Raw genomic sequence first — 14,576 nt, 5'->3', positions numbered from 1 at the left:
GGGGGGGAGCAGAAAGAAAAGGCAGGGAGTGGAAGAGGGGAGGTAGCGCTTCCCTCCCATCTGTAGATGGTGAAGGGCCAACTTTACATGGTGGGAACAAGCTTATGAATAAACTGCACTAGTGGTGACTAACTCGAGAGTCTCAGAGTGACTTTGTGGACTTAGCAGAAGCAGGAGCCTGAGGGGCCTTCCCATGCTCGGCTACAAATGGGGGCTTGTCCAGGATTCCATGCTAGAGCAAGTGTTTGGTAGCCCGGAGATGGAGGAGACCCTGCAATGGCTGGTCAAGCAGCAAGAGGAGGTGAAGAAGGCAATGCAGAGTTTTCAGCAAGCCTAGCAGCTGGAGAGACAGGCCTTGCTCACCTGGAAGGCAGAACAGCAGAAGAGCCTGCAGGACTTCATTTGGGAGCAGGCCGGCATCCAACAGCAGCTCTTGCAGAAAGTGGTGAGTCTCATGGGAGGGGATGGTGTTCGGGTACTGGGCTTAGGACTGTGTAAAATGGGCCTGACCGATGACCCCGATGCTTTCCTAGGCGTATCTGAACTAGTAGCTATGGGGGCTGGATGGGACAGGGCAACCTGAGCCCTGCGACTGGTTCTCTACCTAGCCGGCGAAGGCCAAGCAGCCTACATGGAATTGTGAAGCGGTAAAGGCAGCCATCCTAGATTGTGTCCGCAGAGAAGTACCACCAGAAGTTCTGGTTGGTGAGGTAGGTAGGTGGGGGGGGGGGGGGGGTTGCGGCCTCGGTCATTTGCCCAAAAGTTAATGGACTGGACCATCTGCTGCTGAGGCCGGATGCCCAGACAGTGGGGGAGATCATGGATAAGCTCATCCTAGAGCAGTTTTTATGGGGCCTCCCCGAGAACATACAGGTGTGGGTAAGGAGGCACCAGCCGAATATGGTCGAGGTTGCTGTAAAGCTTACGGAGGAGCATGTGGAGGCCGACATCACCAGGAAGGAGGGATGGCCGAGCAGGGAAGTGGAGACTGGGAGACGGTCCAGAGAACCCCCACCCGGGAAGGGCCCAAAGAAGAAACAGGAGGATTCCCAAGAGGCCCCCATGGGGTTCAGACTGGCTGTCTCTGGCAGTGCAGATGACCGGGACACAAGAAGGGGGATTGCCCGGACATGGATTATGGCTGGGCAAATGTTGGAGGGCAGGGGAAGGGGCGGAAGCTGTCCACCATTACAATAATGGTGGGGAGGAAACCCCAGCAATGCTTGGTGGACTCTGCCTTGGCCTGCTCTCTGGTACAAAGGAAGCTGGTGAGGCCACACTGATGGATTCCTGGTGAGAAGATGGACATAGAATGCATCCCTGGGGATAGGAGGCAATACCGTATGCCCCAGGTGCCCCTCGAGCCCAAGATAAGAAAAAGAGGAGATTCCCTGAGGATGGGGGTAGAGACCCCCAAGCAAAAAAGCCAACAGAGCCTGAAAAGGGAGAGGAAAGGTATGGACGAAATGTCCATCCCAGGGTCTTTGACTGGAGAGCAAGGCCCAGCAGAGGCCCTTATTAGCAGACTCCTAAAGGAAGAGACCCAGGCCGCAGTGGACAAGCTTTGGAGACAGGAGGCCCTGAGTGTCTGAGAGAGGGCTGGGACCAACCACAAACCCATGACAGAAGGGAAGGGGGGAAAAATGGGGAACACTCAGGTTCTGTGAATGGCACAAGGACCTGTGGGTTTCAGCAGAGCTGTGGGGCCGTCCACCCCACATAGTGTAGTTTGCAAACCCTGGAATTGACCTGAAAGAGGGAAAGAGACTCCCCCATAAAGCCCTCTCCCCCTCGGTAGAGGAAGGGGAGGACATGGAGGGGCGAACCAGGCAGTTGGAGAAGGTGGGGAGGTGTGTGACAGGGTGCTGGGCAAAACGTTGCTGATTCAGCCCTCTGTTGTGCCAGCTTCTTTTTAGGGAACTAAATTAGAGCGGGCTGGAGATGACCTGGCCCTAATTGGGGAAGCAGAGACAGCTGTTGCCTAATTAGCCTGGGGCTATATAAAAGCCTCAGGGGAAGGAAGTCAAGGGGAAAAGAAAGGGAAGGGAAGCAGAAAGAAAGGGAAAAGGCAGGGAGTGGAAGTGGGGAAGTAGCTCTTCCCTCCCTCTAGCCTGAAGGGCCAACTGTACATGGTGAAACGGTGGTGGGAAGAAGTCTGTGAACAAACTGCATCAGTGGTGACTACCCCAAGGTCTCAGAGTGACTTTGTGGACCTAGCAGAGGCAGGAGCCAGAGGGGCCCTGCTGCACTTTGCTACAGCTTCCTATACAGTATGTTAGGGAAGAGTCAACATGGCTTTTAGAAAGGGAAATCATGCCTCACCAATCTATTAGAATTTCTGAGGGTGTCAACATGAGAACAAGGGCAATCTAGTGGATATATTGTACTTGGACTTTCAGAAAGCCTTTGACAAGATCCCTCCCCAAAGGCTCTTTAGCAAACTACGCAGTCATGGAATAAAAGAGAAGGTCTTCTCATGATCAGTAACTGGTTAAAAGATGGGAAACAAAGGGTAGGCATAAATGGTTAGCTTTCAAAATGGAAAGAAGCTAAATTGTGGGCACCTCAAGGACCTGTAGTAGGACCTGGATTGTTCAACATATTCATAAATGATCTGGGAAAGGGTGTGAGGTGGAAAAATTTGCAGAGGATACAAAATTTCTCAAGATAAGTCCAAAGCTGACTGTGATGAGTTACAAAGGGATCTCTCAAAACTCTGATTGGACAACAGAATGACAGATGAATTCAATGATGATAAATGCAAAGTAATGCACATTGCAAAACATAATCCCAATTATACATACAAAATGATGGGTTCTAAATTAGCACTCGAGAAAGAGATCTTGAAGTTTTGGGGATAGTTCTCTGAAAATATCTGTTCAATGTGCAGCGGCATTTAAAAAAAAGCTAACAGAATGTTAGGAACTATAAGGAAAGGGATAGATAATATGACAAAAAAAATCATAATGCCACTATAGAAATCTATGTATTAATGAATACTGCATCGTCCCATCTCAGGAAAGATATATTAGAAATTGGGAAAAGTACAGAGATGAGCAACAACAATAATTAGTGATATAGAACAGCTTCCATACAAGGTGATATTAAAAAAACTAGGCCCATTCATCTTAGAAAAGAGATGATTAAAGGGGGTTATGATAGAGGTCTATAAAATTATGAATGATGTGGAGAAAGTGAATAGGGAAGTGCTATTTACCCTTTCACATAACACAAGAATTAGGGGTCACACAATGAAATTAATAGGCAGCAGGTTTAAAATAAACACGAGGAAGTATTTCTTCACAGAACCAATCTGTGGAACTCATTGCCTGGGGATGTTGTGAAGGCCAAAACTATAACTGGGTTCAAAAAAGAATTAGATAAGCTCATGGAGGCTAGGTCCACCAATGGCTATTAGCCAGGATGGGCAGGGATACAACCCCATGATCTGGGTGTCCCTAAACAACTGACTGCCAGAAGCTGGCACTAGACAGCCAGGGATGGATCACTTGATAACTTCTCTGTTCTGTTAATTCCCTCTGAAGAATCTGGCACTGGCTGCTGTCAGTAGACAAGTTACACAAGGTTTTCAGGGTTGTCCTCCAATAGGAACCTTTTCCCCAGGGAACCTTTCTGGGGCAGACCCTTTACATTTAACAGAGCCAAGCATCGGCAGCCCTAAAGTGGTCATTTAGCAACTGGCTGTTGTTTTTGGAATCTCCTGTTTCCCACTGTTAAGTGCTCAGTTCCCTCTGTGTTTTCCTTTTCTTATTCCTGAGATGACACAGTCTTAGAGAAAACTTTCCTCCCGCTTCAGAAAAATGTTTGAAAAACCCAGCTGTGTGGCTGATTGCAAGGTCAGTCAACAGGCTGCTAAACAAGAACTGAGGGAGAAGGAGCTATGTGCTTTGTCTCAGTGCCAAGCTATACAGGTGTGGTGGCCTGTGGCCCATTTCTAAGTATTTTTTGAATTAATCTGAGGCCCTTGGGACAGAGAATGGGGAATTGGGGAGACAGTTGCACAAGGGAAAAATCTGCTTTGTGTTTTTCAAGCAAGCTTGTACTATTTTCTTAATTATGTTTATAAAATGAAATAAACACATTAAAGAGAATGCAAAGTACTGTAAATTTGATTATTTCTTCCAGGCTGTGAGGAATCTAACTTTCTTGGTTTTTTTTTTTTTAATTACTTGTAACTGAGCTACTTTTGCGCAGAGAAAAGGAAGCTTTGTTTTCAGCATGGACCGAGAGATTTTTGTACTGAATTTATGTCTTTATTAGCTTGTACAGTGTTTTGAAACTGGATAACTTTTCAGTGAACCTTTTGAAATCACCGGCACTTTAGTAAACCCCAGAGTAACTTTTTTACACATGAGATGGTACAATGAACTTCTGAGCATGCCACACAACAGAGTTATTTGTCCAGTTAAAACATAAAATTAGCCACTTGCAGCTGTAAATTGATATTAGGAGTCAAGTTAAAATTAAACTTCAAATTAAAATAATTCAAGTTCCTTAGGGGTCCTTGGGCTGTAAGAATACAAGTATTCTCTTCAGTTCAACACATCGGTTTATGACCAGAGGTAATACACAGCGATAGGGTAGAGACCGTGATCTGTTTTATAGGTATACAGTACACAAACCAATTCAAGAAACCCACTCCAGTTTGTCTAAGATCAGCAAAATTTAAATCCAGGAACTAACTTCTCTACTGACTAAGCATCGTGTACAGACAAGGGGGACCACAGAATGAGGGGTGGGGGGAAGCTAGGAAATAATGCGGCCGTTTATTTTGCAGTTCTTTTAGTTTACTTAAAGATAGCTCAGCTATTTTAAGTAAGATAAAAACTTCGACATAAACCACTGAGTTAAGATGATGGCTCGAGTGAGTAAAATGTTTAATTTGTAATTTTGAGACCATGACAGCTTTGATTTGAAGGTCAAAAATTTTCCATTCTATTTTGATTGCAAAGAAAGTTATAGATGCCCATTATTTCTAATCTTTCCCTTTGTGCCATGTCATGTGGGTAGAACACATTCCTTTTCAATGACCTTCTCACGCATTTAGAGTGCAACGCATACCTTAGTGTCTGCAGGATTGGGACCTAAATGTCGGGGGGCTGTAATGAGCCATCAAGAGATGTTTCCTCTAAGGCCAGTTTTCTAGCCACCTTGACTTCCTTCCCATCAGATTAGTTGCCAAACACTGTACCTTCTTACTCCTAACAAAAATACCCCTCTGCCCCGAGGGAGAGCTCTCTCAAACACTTTTTGAATATTAACTGATTTAGAAGCTTAGTAATAAATATCTTCATGGCATTGAATGTGTCCTTATTTTTGCCTGAGAATTTCATACTAATATAATTAGAAATAGACAAAGGCCAAAACCAGGTATATTGTTTCATAGGAAGTGCCGGAACTATTCAGTGGTGCACAACTGAGCCTGTAGTTTGTGTGTAGGAATGTTGTGCAGCTGTATATACGTACTGCATTAAGTGCTTGTGACATTCTATGCCAAGAGTTCAACTGTTGGATTATTAGGATTCTCCAGGGATAACTTCACTGTACTGATTGCCTTTGACAGATCAGTTTGCTTAGATTAAAAAGCAATTGCTACTGTCAAGTCAAATTTAAACACTTTGGTGACAGGAAACTGAACCCTAGCATTGTCCAATATAAAAAAACATCTTGGTCTACAAATTATGTGAAGTGGAAAGAAAACTCTGCATATTTGAAGAGTGATATGGGGGGGTAGGGTGGATGTGCAAAGATTTCAACAAATACACAAGTGGCTAATGTGCTTTGTCTGTGCATTTAATGCTAGAAATATACTATATATTGTGAGTCTACTATACAAATATTTAAAGACTAATGCTTCCAAGCATACCCCATACTGCTAGGAATGTAAATAGATGCAGGTTTTGTTAGGATTTGGACTTGTTCTGAATATTTGTGTGCTATTGCAGTGCAGAATGGCAATATATGATAGGATATACAAACCCCACGCAGGACTGGGTTAATGATCTGACCTACAGATAGGCACTGCAATGAGCTTTGCCTTGCAAAATCTGCCAGAAACACTCCAGCTGGATGGCATGAGCAGGGGAGAAACAGGAAATTAAAGGCAGGAAGCAGACTACAAAGGGTTGTTTGCCCTGGTAGAATGATGCCTGTGAGAAATTAGGTCTCAGGGCTCTGAGAATTACTGTCTGACATGATGGGGACACTTCGGCCATAGATACTTCTAGCTCAGGGGTGGCCAACCTGTGGTCCAGAGCCACATGCGGCTCTTCAGAAGTCAATGTACGGCTCCTTGTATAGGCACCGACTCCGGGGCTGGAGCTACAGGCGCCAACTTTCCAATGTGCCAAGGGGTGCTCGCTGCTCTGCCACAGGCCCTGCCCCACTCCACCCTTTTCTGCCCTCTCTCCTTCCCCTCCAAGCTTCCCGCACACCACGAAACAGCTGATCAGGAGGTGCAGGGAGGGAGGGGGAGGCGCTGATTGGTGGAGCTGCCAATGCAAGGAAGGCACGGGCCGGGGGGGCTGATGGGGAACTGCTGACGTATTACTGTGGCTCTTTGGCAATGTAGATTGGTAAATTCTGGCTCCTTCTCAGGCTCAGGTTGGTCACCCCTGGTCTAGCTGGTGAGTGGGAGGACTGGCCAGGTCTCCCTGAGGTAAAGAAATTCTTGAGTCTGGAGATTTTCCCCTTCTCCCCACCCCCTGTTTGGAGTGTAAAAGTTCACAACCACAGAGACTGGGAGAGCCACCTGGAGAGAAAGGAAAGACCAATAAATGGGGTTTGGCAGGGTTTGTTTCTTTACAATTGACTCCAGTCTATAGTGGGCCTTTTGCTAATTCAGCAGAGAGTTTTTTGCTTAGCGTGAGTTTTTCCTACCCTGCTGTGAGATGCATTTTTTTCTACAGTGTTTGCTGTAGCCTATTGGGCTTCTAGTGATGGGGCACAGGTTGCCAATATGAAAGAACTCCCCTTCTTAGAGTGCATCATTCTTTGACTATTAGGAGCCTTTATAATTAAAAATGACTAGGTTATTTATGGTAACTCCTGTGAACATAAATTCTGCGGGCAGAGAACTTAATGGTTCATTACCACATCTACACCTTTGAGCCTTACCTAGCTCAAACATTTTCAACCCTACCTTCCTAGTCTAGAAAAGGCCTTTGAAATATTAATTGTGTGTGTGTGTGGTTTAAAAACTACTTAGAACAGTGGTAGTCTGTCTTCCCTTTAAGAAGAGAGAATCTCTCCTGACCTTACTCTAAAGCAATTTCCATACAAAGATTGAAACTCAAGCTAGTTGAAATTCAAACAGACGGTTCTTTCTTGCATTAAGTTTATCATTCTTGATGGAAATGACTTTTTTGAACAGAGCTGGAATCTGTGTTGCTTTGAACAGGTCCTGGTGGTTTAAGAATGATATTCAAAAGACTGGACAAGCCTACTTACAGCCTTTTTAAAATTCATTAAGGTTTCTTTTCTATTTGATGATGATCTGCTGTGACTCTAATAATAGTGTTATCAAATGCAAAGTGAGCTGAGGTAATGAAAAAGTGCATTAAAAACTATGATAACCCTTTAATGTAAAAAGTCATCCTTTTCCAATACGTTGCAATAATTTGTATTAATATTTTGATTTGATTTAGACTATTGAAGAGATCATTACGTTAATTGAATTACAGCTCTTAGCTATGTGTACTTTTTTCAGTAGCATAAAAATAAGTAACCCTGTTCTCATTGCAGACCCCATTCCACAGAAAACATCCCTGGCCTTTCCTTGAAGTGTTAGGCTGCAGATCTTGCTTCTGCTTCAAATCAGCCCAGTCAGGAAAGTGACTAACTTGCCTCCAGTTATACAAGTTTTGACTGCCTTGCTCCACAGAGGCAGTAAGGGCTTTTAGCCTCTTTCAGCTGTCTTTATGCTTGAGAAGCAGCATGGTCCAGTGATTGCAGGTAGTGCATTGGGCCTCAGGACACTGCAGTTCTATTCCTGGCTTTGCTACTGATCTGGTCAAGTCACTTTTGTCTCTTCGTGCATGTTTTTCTTCCACAGTGTTTTTTGGGTGTGTGTGTTTTGGTCTTTCGATATTGCAAGTTCTTTGAGGCAGGGGGTTATCTTATTATGTTTGTACAATAAGGATCTCAATGGGCCCATGGGGCCTCTATGTGCTACTGTAATACAAAAAAAAAATTAACCAGGAATTTTATTAATCTAGCTATAGTTTAATACATTGATCAACACTAGAAAATGGCACCCTGCCAACAAAATATTTTCCCAGACATCAGTTGCTGACCCTCTCCCTCCCACAACCCAATGCCTTTAGTGGCAAAACACAGTAGCTAATGAATCATCCCATTTCACTGAAGAGCAGATGTTCTTGCAGTCTGCTTTGGAGACAGTCACCTTTGGATCTGGTGAGCCAATGGGGAAAGGTAAGAAAGAAATACATTCAAGTTCAGAAATTGCCCTAAGAAGACCATCCTCTCAGCAGACCCCATCATTTGCAGTTGGGGTTTTTTTACCTTCAGCACATCAGAAAAACACACCTGCCATGGAATCGGGAGGTGAGAGGCAGTTTATAAGGCAGGTAGATCACAAACTATCTAGGACTTTGTAGGTTAAAACAGAGTTCCTAACCTTCAGATTATGGGGTAGTGTGTTTCCTTTCAGAAATACTGCTTGATAGGTGGGCAACTGCATTTCTACTGTCTGTAGTCTTCAGAGGGCTGAAAGGCTTAGTGCCATGTGGAGTATACTGCACTAATCCAACGTCGAGGTGAAAGATCGATAGCAATCATGAAGTTTCCATCCAAAAGAAAAGGACACTGATTACTTGGCTAGTGCATCAGTGCTAACTCTGTAATCCCTTTTCCTTTCTGGCGACTTTTTGATCCAACCCTTCCTTTAAATCTATTTTTATGTCCAATGTCTTATATAAACCAAGTCCTCGGCCATAGAATTTAAGGCCAAAAGAGACCATTGTGATCATCTTGACTGGCCACCTGGATAAATAACTCAGACCATAGAATTTTACCCAGTCCTTAACTCTATCGAGCCCAACACCTCGTAGCTGAACTAGAGCTGATCTTTTTAGATCCAGTCTGTTACTTACACAGTCTCTGCCTAAGAAAATCTGGGATCTTTCCTTCCTTCTTACAGGCTGTGATTCTCAATCCAATACATGACAACTGTTTTTTTTCCAAAATATGGTCACTCATCTTGGAGTTATTCTGGGTAGGATTACTTTAGGTAGTCAGGGGGTGCTGAATTATTTTAATAAAATACACTTTGTATCTGTATGCCAGAATTTTTATTCATAGATTGAAATAGCTTTATTCCCCCTCCCCCATTCCCTCCGCCAGCGGTACAGTGTATTTTAAAGCCTTCTGCTGGAACAACAGATGCAGTCATACACCTCCAGCCTTCAAAAAGATTCTCTGGGGGGAGAAAGTCCTTTTGCTGCTTATATCAGCTGCAAAATGAAACACTGGTTTCCTCGTGTAAGGACAAATCTTTAAGCACCCCATAGTGCTATTTTCTCAGTTTTAAATTGTGTTCCGTTTGCAATATTTCTGCTAGCTTGACCATTGTATTGGAACAAATATTTAACTCCACAGTCAAAATGAGCAGCATTTAATAATAAAAAAAAGTTCATTTGAAAAGGGAAAAATATAGCTACATTTGCTGCAGTCTTGTGGAACTTCTTTGTGTTGGTAGGTGGAGGCCATCCCACAACATTGCAGGGGAAGCTGGCTTTGTAAAATGCACCATTCTTCTGTGACTGTGGAATCTAAAAACTAGGCATTCCAGGCTGCCCCCCGCCCCCATTTCCATAATTCTGGCCCCATGTGCCCACTTCAGCTCCCAGTGCCCCATCAATTTTGTTCACCCTGCTTAACTCTGCTCCTAGGGTTCTTCACCACCATTTCCCAGGCCAGGGGTGACTGCTTCAGGGTTCCCAGTCCCCGCTCCCACTTCTAGGCCGGGGGAAGGACTGCTCCAAGGGCTTCCTCCTTCCCCTTTCTCATTGGCATGCTGCAGGGAGAGGAGGAGCCATCCCCTCCCACAGGAGGTAGGGGAAGAGCAGGTGAAAGAGAGAGAGAGAGCTTGGCAGCAGCTCTGATTGGAAACCACTGTTTGGTAGCCACTGCCCTAGATGTAGGGACATTTTCCATGTTGTCAGAGACTCCTAGACTTTAAGGTCAGAAAGGACCATTGTGATAATCTAGTCTGACCCTGCACATTGCAGGCCCCAGAAACTCAGCCACCCACTCCTCTAATAGACTCCTAACCTCTGGCTGAGTTACTGAATCCTCAAATCATGATTTAAAGACTTCAAGTTACAGAGAATCCACAATTTACACTAGTTTAAACCTGCAAGTAACCTGTGTCCTATGCTGAAGAGGAAGGTGAAAATCTCCCAGGGAAAATTCCTTCCCGACCCCAAATATGGTGGTCAGTTAGACCCTGAGCATGTGGGCAAGACCCCCCAGGCAGATACCTGGGAAAGAACTGTCTGTAGTGACTTAGAGTGCTCCCTATCTAATGTCCTATCACCAGCCATTGGAAGTATTTGTCACTAGCTGTTGCAGATCAGCGACATGCCATTTTAGGCAATCTCATCATACTAGTCCCTTCATAAACTTATTAAGCTCAGTCTTGAAGCCAGTTCATTTTTTCCCCCCCACTGCTCCCCTTGGAAGGCTGTTTCAGAACTTCGATCCTCTGATGGTTAGAAACCTTCACCTAATTTCAAGCTTAAACTTGTTGATGGCCAGTTTATATCCATTTGTTCTTGTGTCCACATTGGTACTTAACTCCTCTCCCTCCCTGGTATTTATCCCTCTGTTGTATTTATAGAGAACAATCATATCTCCCCTCAGCCTTCTTTCAGTTAGGCTAAATAAGCCAAGCTCCTTGAGACTCCTCTCATAAGATAGGTTTTCCATTCCTTGGATCATCCTAGTAGCCCTTCTCTGCATGTGTTCCAGTTTGACTTCTTTCTTGACCACGGGAGACCAGAATTAAACACAGTATTCCCGATGAGGTCTCACCAGTGCTTTGTATAATGGTGCGAGAGTGACTACCCTGTCTCTATTGGAAATACCTCACCTGATGCATCCTAGGACTGCATTAGCCTTTATCACAGCTGCATCACATTGGCAGCTCATAGTTGATCACAGGATGACTAATACACCCAGGTCTTTCTCCTTCTTTGTCACTTCCAACTGATATGTCCCCAGCATATAGCAAAAATTCTTATTAGTTCCTAAATGCACTTTTCACTATTAAATCTCATTTCTCATTTCTATTATTCCAGTTTACAAGGTGCCCAGAACTATTGCCAACAGGGAGGAGGACTGGAATATCATACAAGATATTCCAGTCCTCCTCCCTATTGGCAGTAGTTCCCAACGTTGTGTCATCCACAAATTTCATTAGCGTGCTCTCACTTTTTGTGCCAAAGTCAGTAATAAAATTGGTCCCAAAACTAATCCCTGAGGAACTCCACCAGTAACCTCCCTCCAGCCTGACAGTTCACCTTTCAGTATGACCTGTTGTTGTCTCCCCTTAAACCAGTTCCTTATCCACCTTTCAATTCTCATATTAATCCTTATCTTCTCCAATTTAATTAATAATTTCCCATGTGGAATTGTATCAAATGCCTTACTGAAATCCAGGTAGATTAGATTTATTGTATTTCCTTTGTCTAAAAAATCAGTGATCTTCTCAAAGAGGGAGATCAGGTTGGTCTGGCACGATCTACCTTTTGTAAAACCATGTTGAAACATTGCATTTATGCTGGCAACACAGCACTGAACTTTGTTTACCCTCATAGAGTTGAATTCAGTCAAATACAAGTATATACAAGTCAGGTTCAGGGGAAAAAAAGAAAGGAAAAGCAGAGAAAAATTGCAGAACAAGAAGCAGGGAAAATAACTTTAAAAACATAAAAATGGCCATACTGGGTCAGACCAAAGGTCCATCTAGCCCAGTATCTTATCTTCCAACAGTGGCCAATGCCAGGTGCTTCAGAGGGAATGAACAGAACAGGAAATCATCAAGTGATCCATCCCCTGTCGCTCATTCCCAGCTTCTGGCAAACAGAGGCTACGGACACCATCCCTGCTCATCCTGGCTAATAGCCATTGATGGAACTATCCTCCATGAACTTATCTAGTTCTTTTTTGAACCCTGTTAGAGCCTTTGCCTTCACAACATCAAACTTTAGAATGCTTTGGATGGAAATTAGGGAGTGGTGAAGAAGAGAAAGTTGACAGTAATCCTCCTCCTGATGCACTTCATCTAGACCAGGACTAGGAGAAGAAGAAACAACATCTATAGGATAAGGATGGACGTGAACTACCTCATTTTTCCACTGAGAACATCCTTTCAAGTGCAGGATCTGTAAAACAGGATGACATAGATAGGTAGACTTGTGCTTCATAACTGGAAGATAAAAATCCATCCAGAAAGGGATACCAAAGAAAAGCTGTTTCCTTATGCACTTCTCCCCTTTACTCTTCCTAACAGAGAAATAGTTGACCATGTCTGGATAGTGTGATGTGACATGCTATTTATTGCATTCCAGGTCAACTTTTCCCACAGGGTGCAACAACACAAGGTGTTCTTCCAACATTAGCCAAGCTAATTGGGTGGACTGCAGGTTGCAGCTGGCACCAGCTGTATAGGTGAATCCCTGACTATGGAAAAAACAGCACACACAGAGCTTGCCGTATTAAATGGATGGACCCAAGAAGATTGAAAGGTGATAAAACCATCCACTAGTTATTGGAGACAAATTTTGCAAATGTAAAAGAAAAGTGGAAGAAAATTCTGAAATGTATTTTAGATGTTATTTTGTTTCTTGGAGAATGAGGATTAGCTTTCTGTGGCACAAGTTGCAAGCTGAGTGATAAATCCAATGGCAATTTCTTGGGTATTATTGATTCATTAGCCAAGCATGGCCAGATTTTCAGTAACTATGCTGACTGTGGGTAAAAGGCACAGGTGTAACATCAGAGAGTTCAGGTACATTACTTACTACCTGAGAGCCAAAATAAATTTTATTCAAGAATGCACAGAGAAGTCATGAAAACAATCCTAGATGAGGTTAAATAAGCCACATGCTTTTCAATAATTTCCAGTGCAACACCACCCAGCTCCCACAAGGAACAAACATTCCTCAAATACTTGCTGGTATTCAATACTTTGTGATTCAGGAACAATTTTTGTGCTTGAGAGACTTGACCAAGAAGACTGATGAGGAAATAGCTGTACTGATTCACAACATCACAGCAGAACATGAATTAGATTCCTAACTCTGTCTTTATGAGAATGGTGCCAATATGCCAGGAAGTACACTAGAGCTCAGGCTTCTTTGACTGAATCCTCAGGCACTTTTCAACCCCCCCCCCCCCCGCCCCCGACACGTGTGCATCACATACACTGAACTTGGTCATGCTGACTCAGCTGAGTTGTCCATTGGCTGTATTACAGTATATTCTTTGGATATCTCCAGTCATTGTACAAGATTTTTAACACAAGTTGACAGTGATGGGAAATTTTGAAAAAAATGTTCCTGATTAACTCCATTCAATGTGTAGTACATGGTGGACTGCACATATTGATTGTGTGCATTCTTTTGCCAAGAACCTGAAAGGCTTACAAGTGACATAGAATGAGTTGACTGAATTGAGCCTGACTGCTAAAAGCAGAAGTGATATTCCTAGTCTAGTAAAATACATGTCAAAATTTAAGTGTTCTATTTGCCTCAGTTTGGCTGAAAATTCTAATCCCCATCAGTGAAAAGAATCTGGTCCTTCAGCACTGAGATGCTATGCTTGATGTTGAAAGAGACAACATTGAGGGTCTTCTCACTGAACAATTGTATGAGAACTGGAATTAAATTTACAAAGCATGTGTTGCAGCAAACATTGACATCAATCCTCTAGGAGCAATACACCCATCCAAAAACAGAGGAGATGATGGAGGTGATCAAGACAAGCCTGTAAAGGACCGTCTTTCGGACCGTATTTTCTTTCTCCTTGTGGACTTTGTCATAGGTGGCCTCAAAAGGTGTTTTGCTGCATTTGCATGTTTCTGTCAAAACATTGAATTTCTATGGACCTTTCAGGAAAAGGATGAAGTTGCTCTCAATGACTTTCTGAATATTTTATTCCACTGACATCTCTGGTGACGTAAAAGAGGAATTAGTGTTTCTCAGATGCACTGACAAAGAAAAGAGTGGCCCCAAAGTACTGTTGCTGTCAAGGCTGATTTCCCCACTCTGGCACTTAAAGTGCAGAAGGTGGGGGCCCACAAGGATTTTACTAATTAATACTAGCGCTCCAGACTTGTATTAAACTCCCAAGGTTACAGCTTTTCTCTGACCTTGGATGGGTAGATGCTGCCACCACCCAAGTGCAAAAACCCCTTTGAGAACCCAGGAAGGCTCAGTTGGGAATTCTTTCCCGTGGGGTACCCTCAAGTTCTTTTACCCCACCCCCCCAGGGAAGAGCTCAGAAAGAAAACAAAGGAAATCAGCTGTTGC

General features: G+C 43.6%; 1 long non-coding RNA gene across 1 annotated transcript; it reads left to right on the top strand.

Annotated features, from left to right (window-relative positions):
* LOC122465012 lies at positions 1 to 7,697 on the top strand. Its single transcript, XR_006289522.1, has 2 exons — positions 1 to 445; positions 7,394 to 7,697. It is a non-coding gene; the product is annotated as an uncharacterized LOC122465012 (long non-coding RNA).
* The last annotated feature ends 6,879 nt before the right edge of the window (positions 7,698 to 14,576 follow it).

Source organism: Chelonia mydas, chromosome 3, assembly GCF_015237465.2.
Source record: "Chelonia mydas isolate rCheMyd1 chromosome 3, rCheMyd1.pri.v2, whole genome shotgun sequence".
Lineage (NCBI taxonomy): Eukaryota > Metazoa > Chordata > Testudines > Cheloniidae > Chelonia > Chelonia mydas.
The sequence above is the reverse complement of the archived record's forward strand: the minus strand, read 5'-3'. Positions and strand labels throughout refer to the sequence as shown.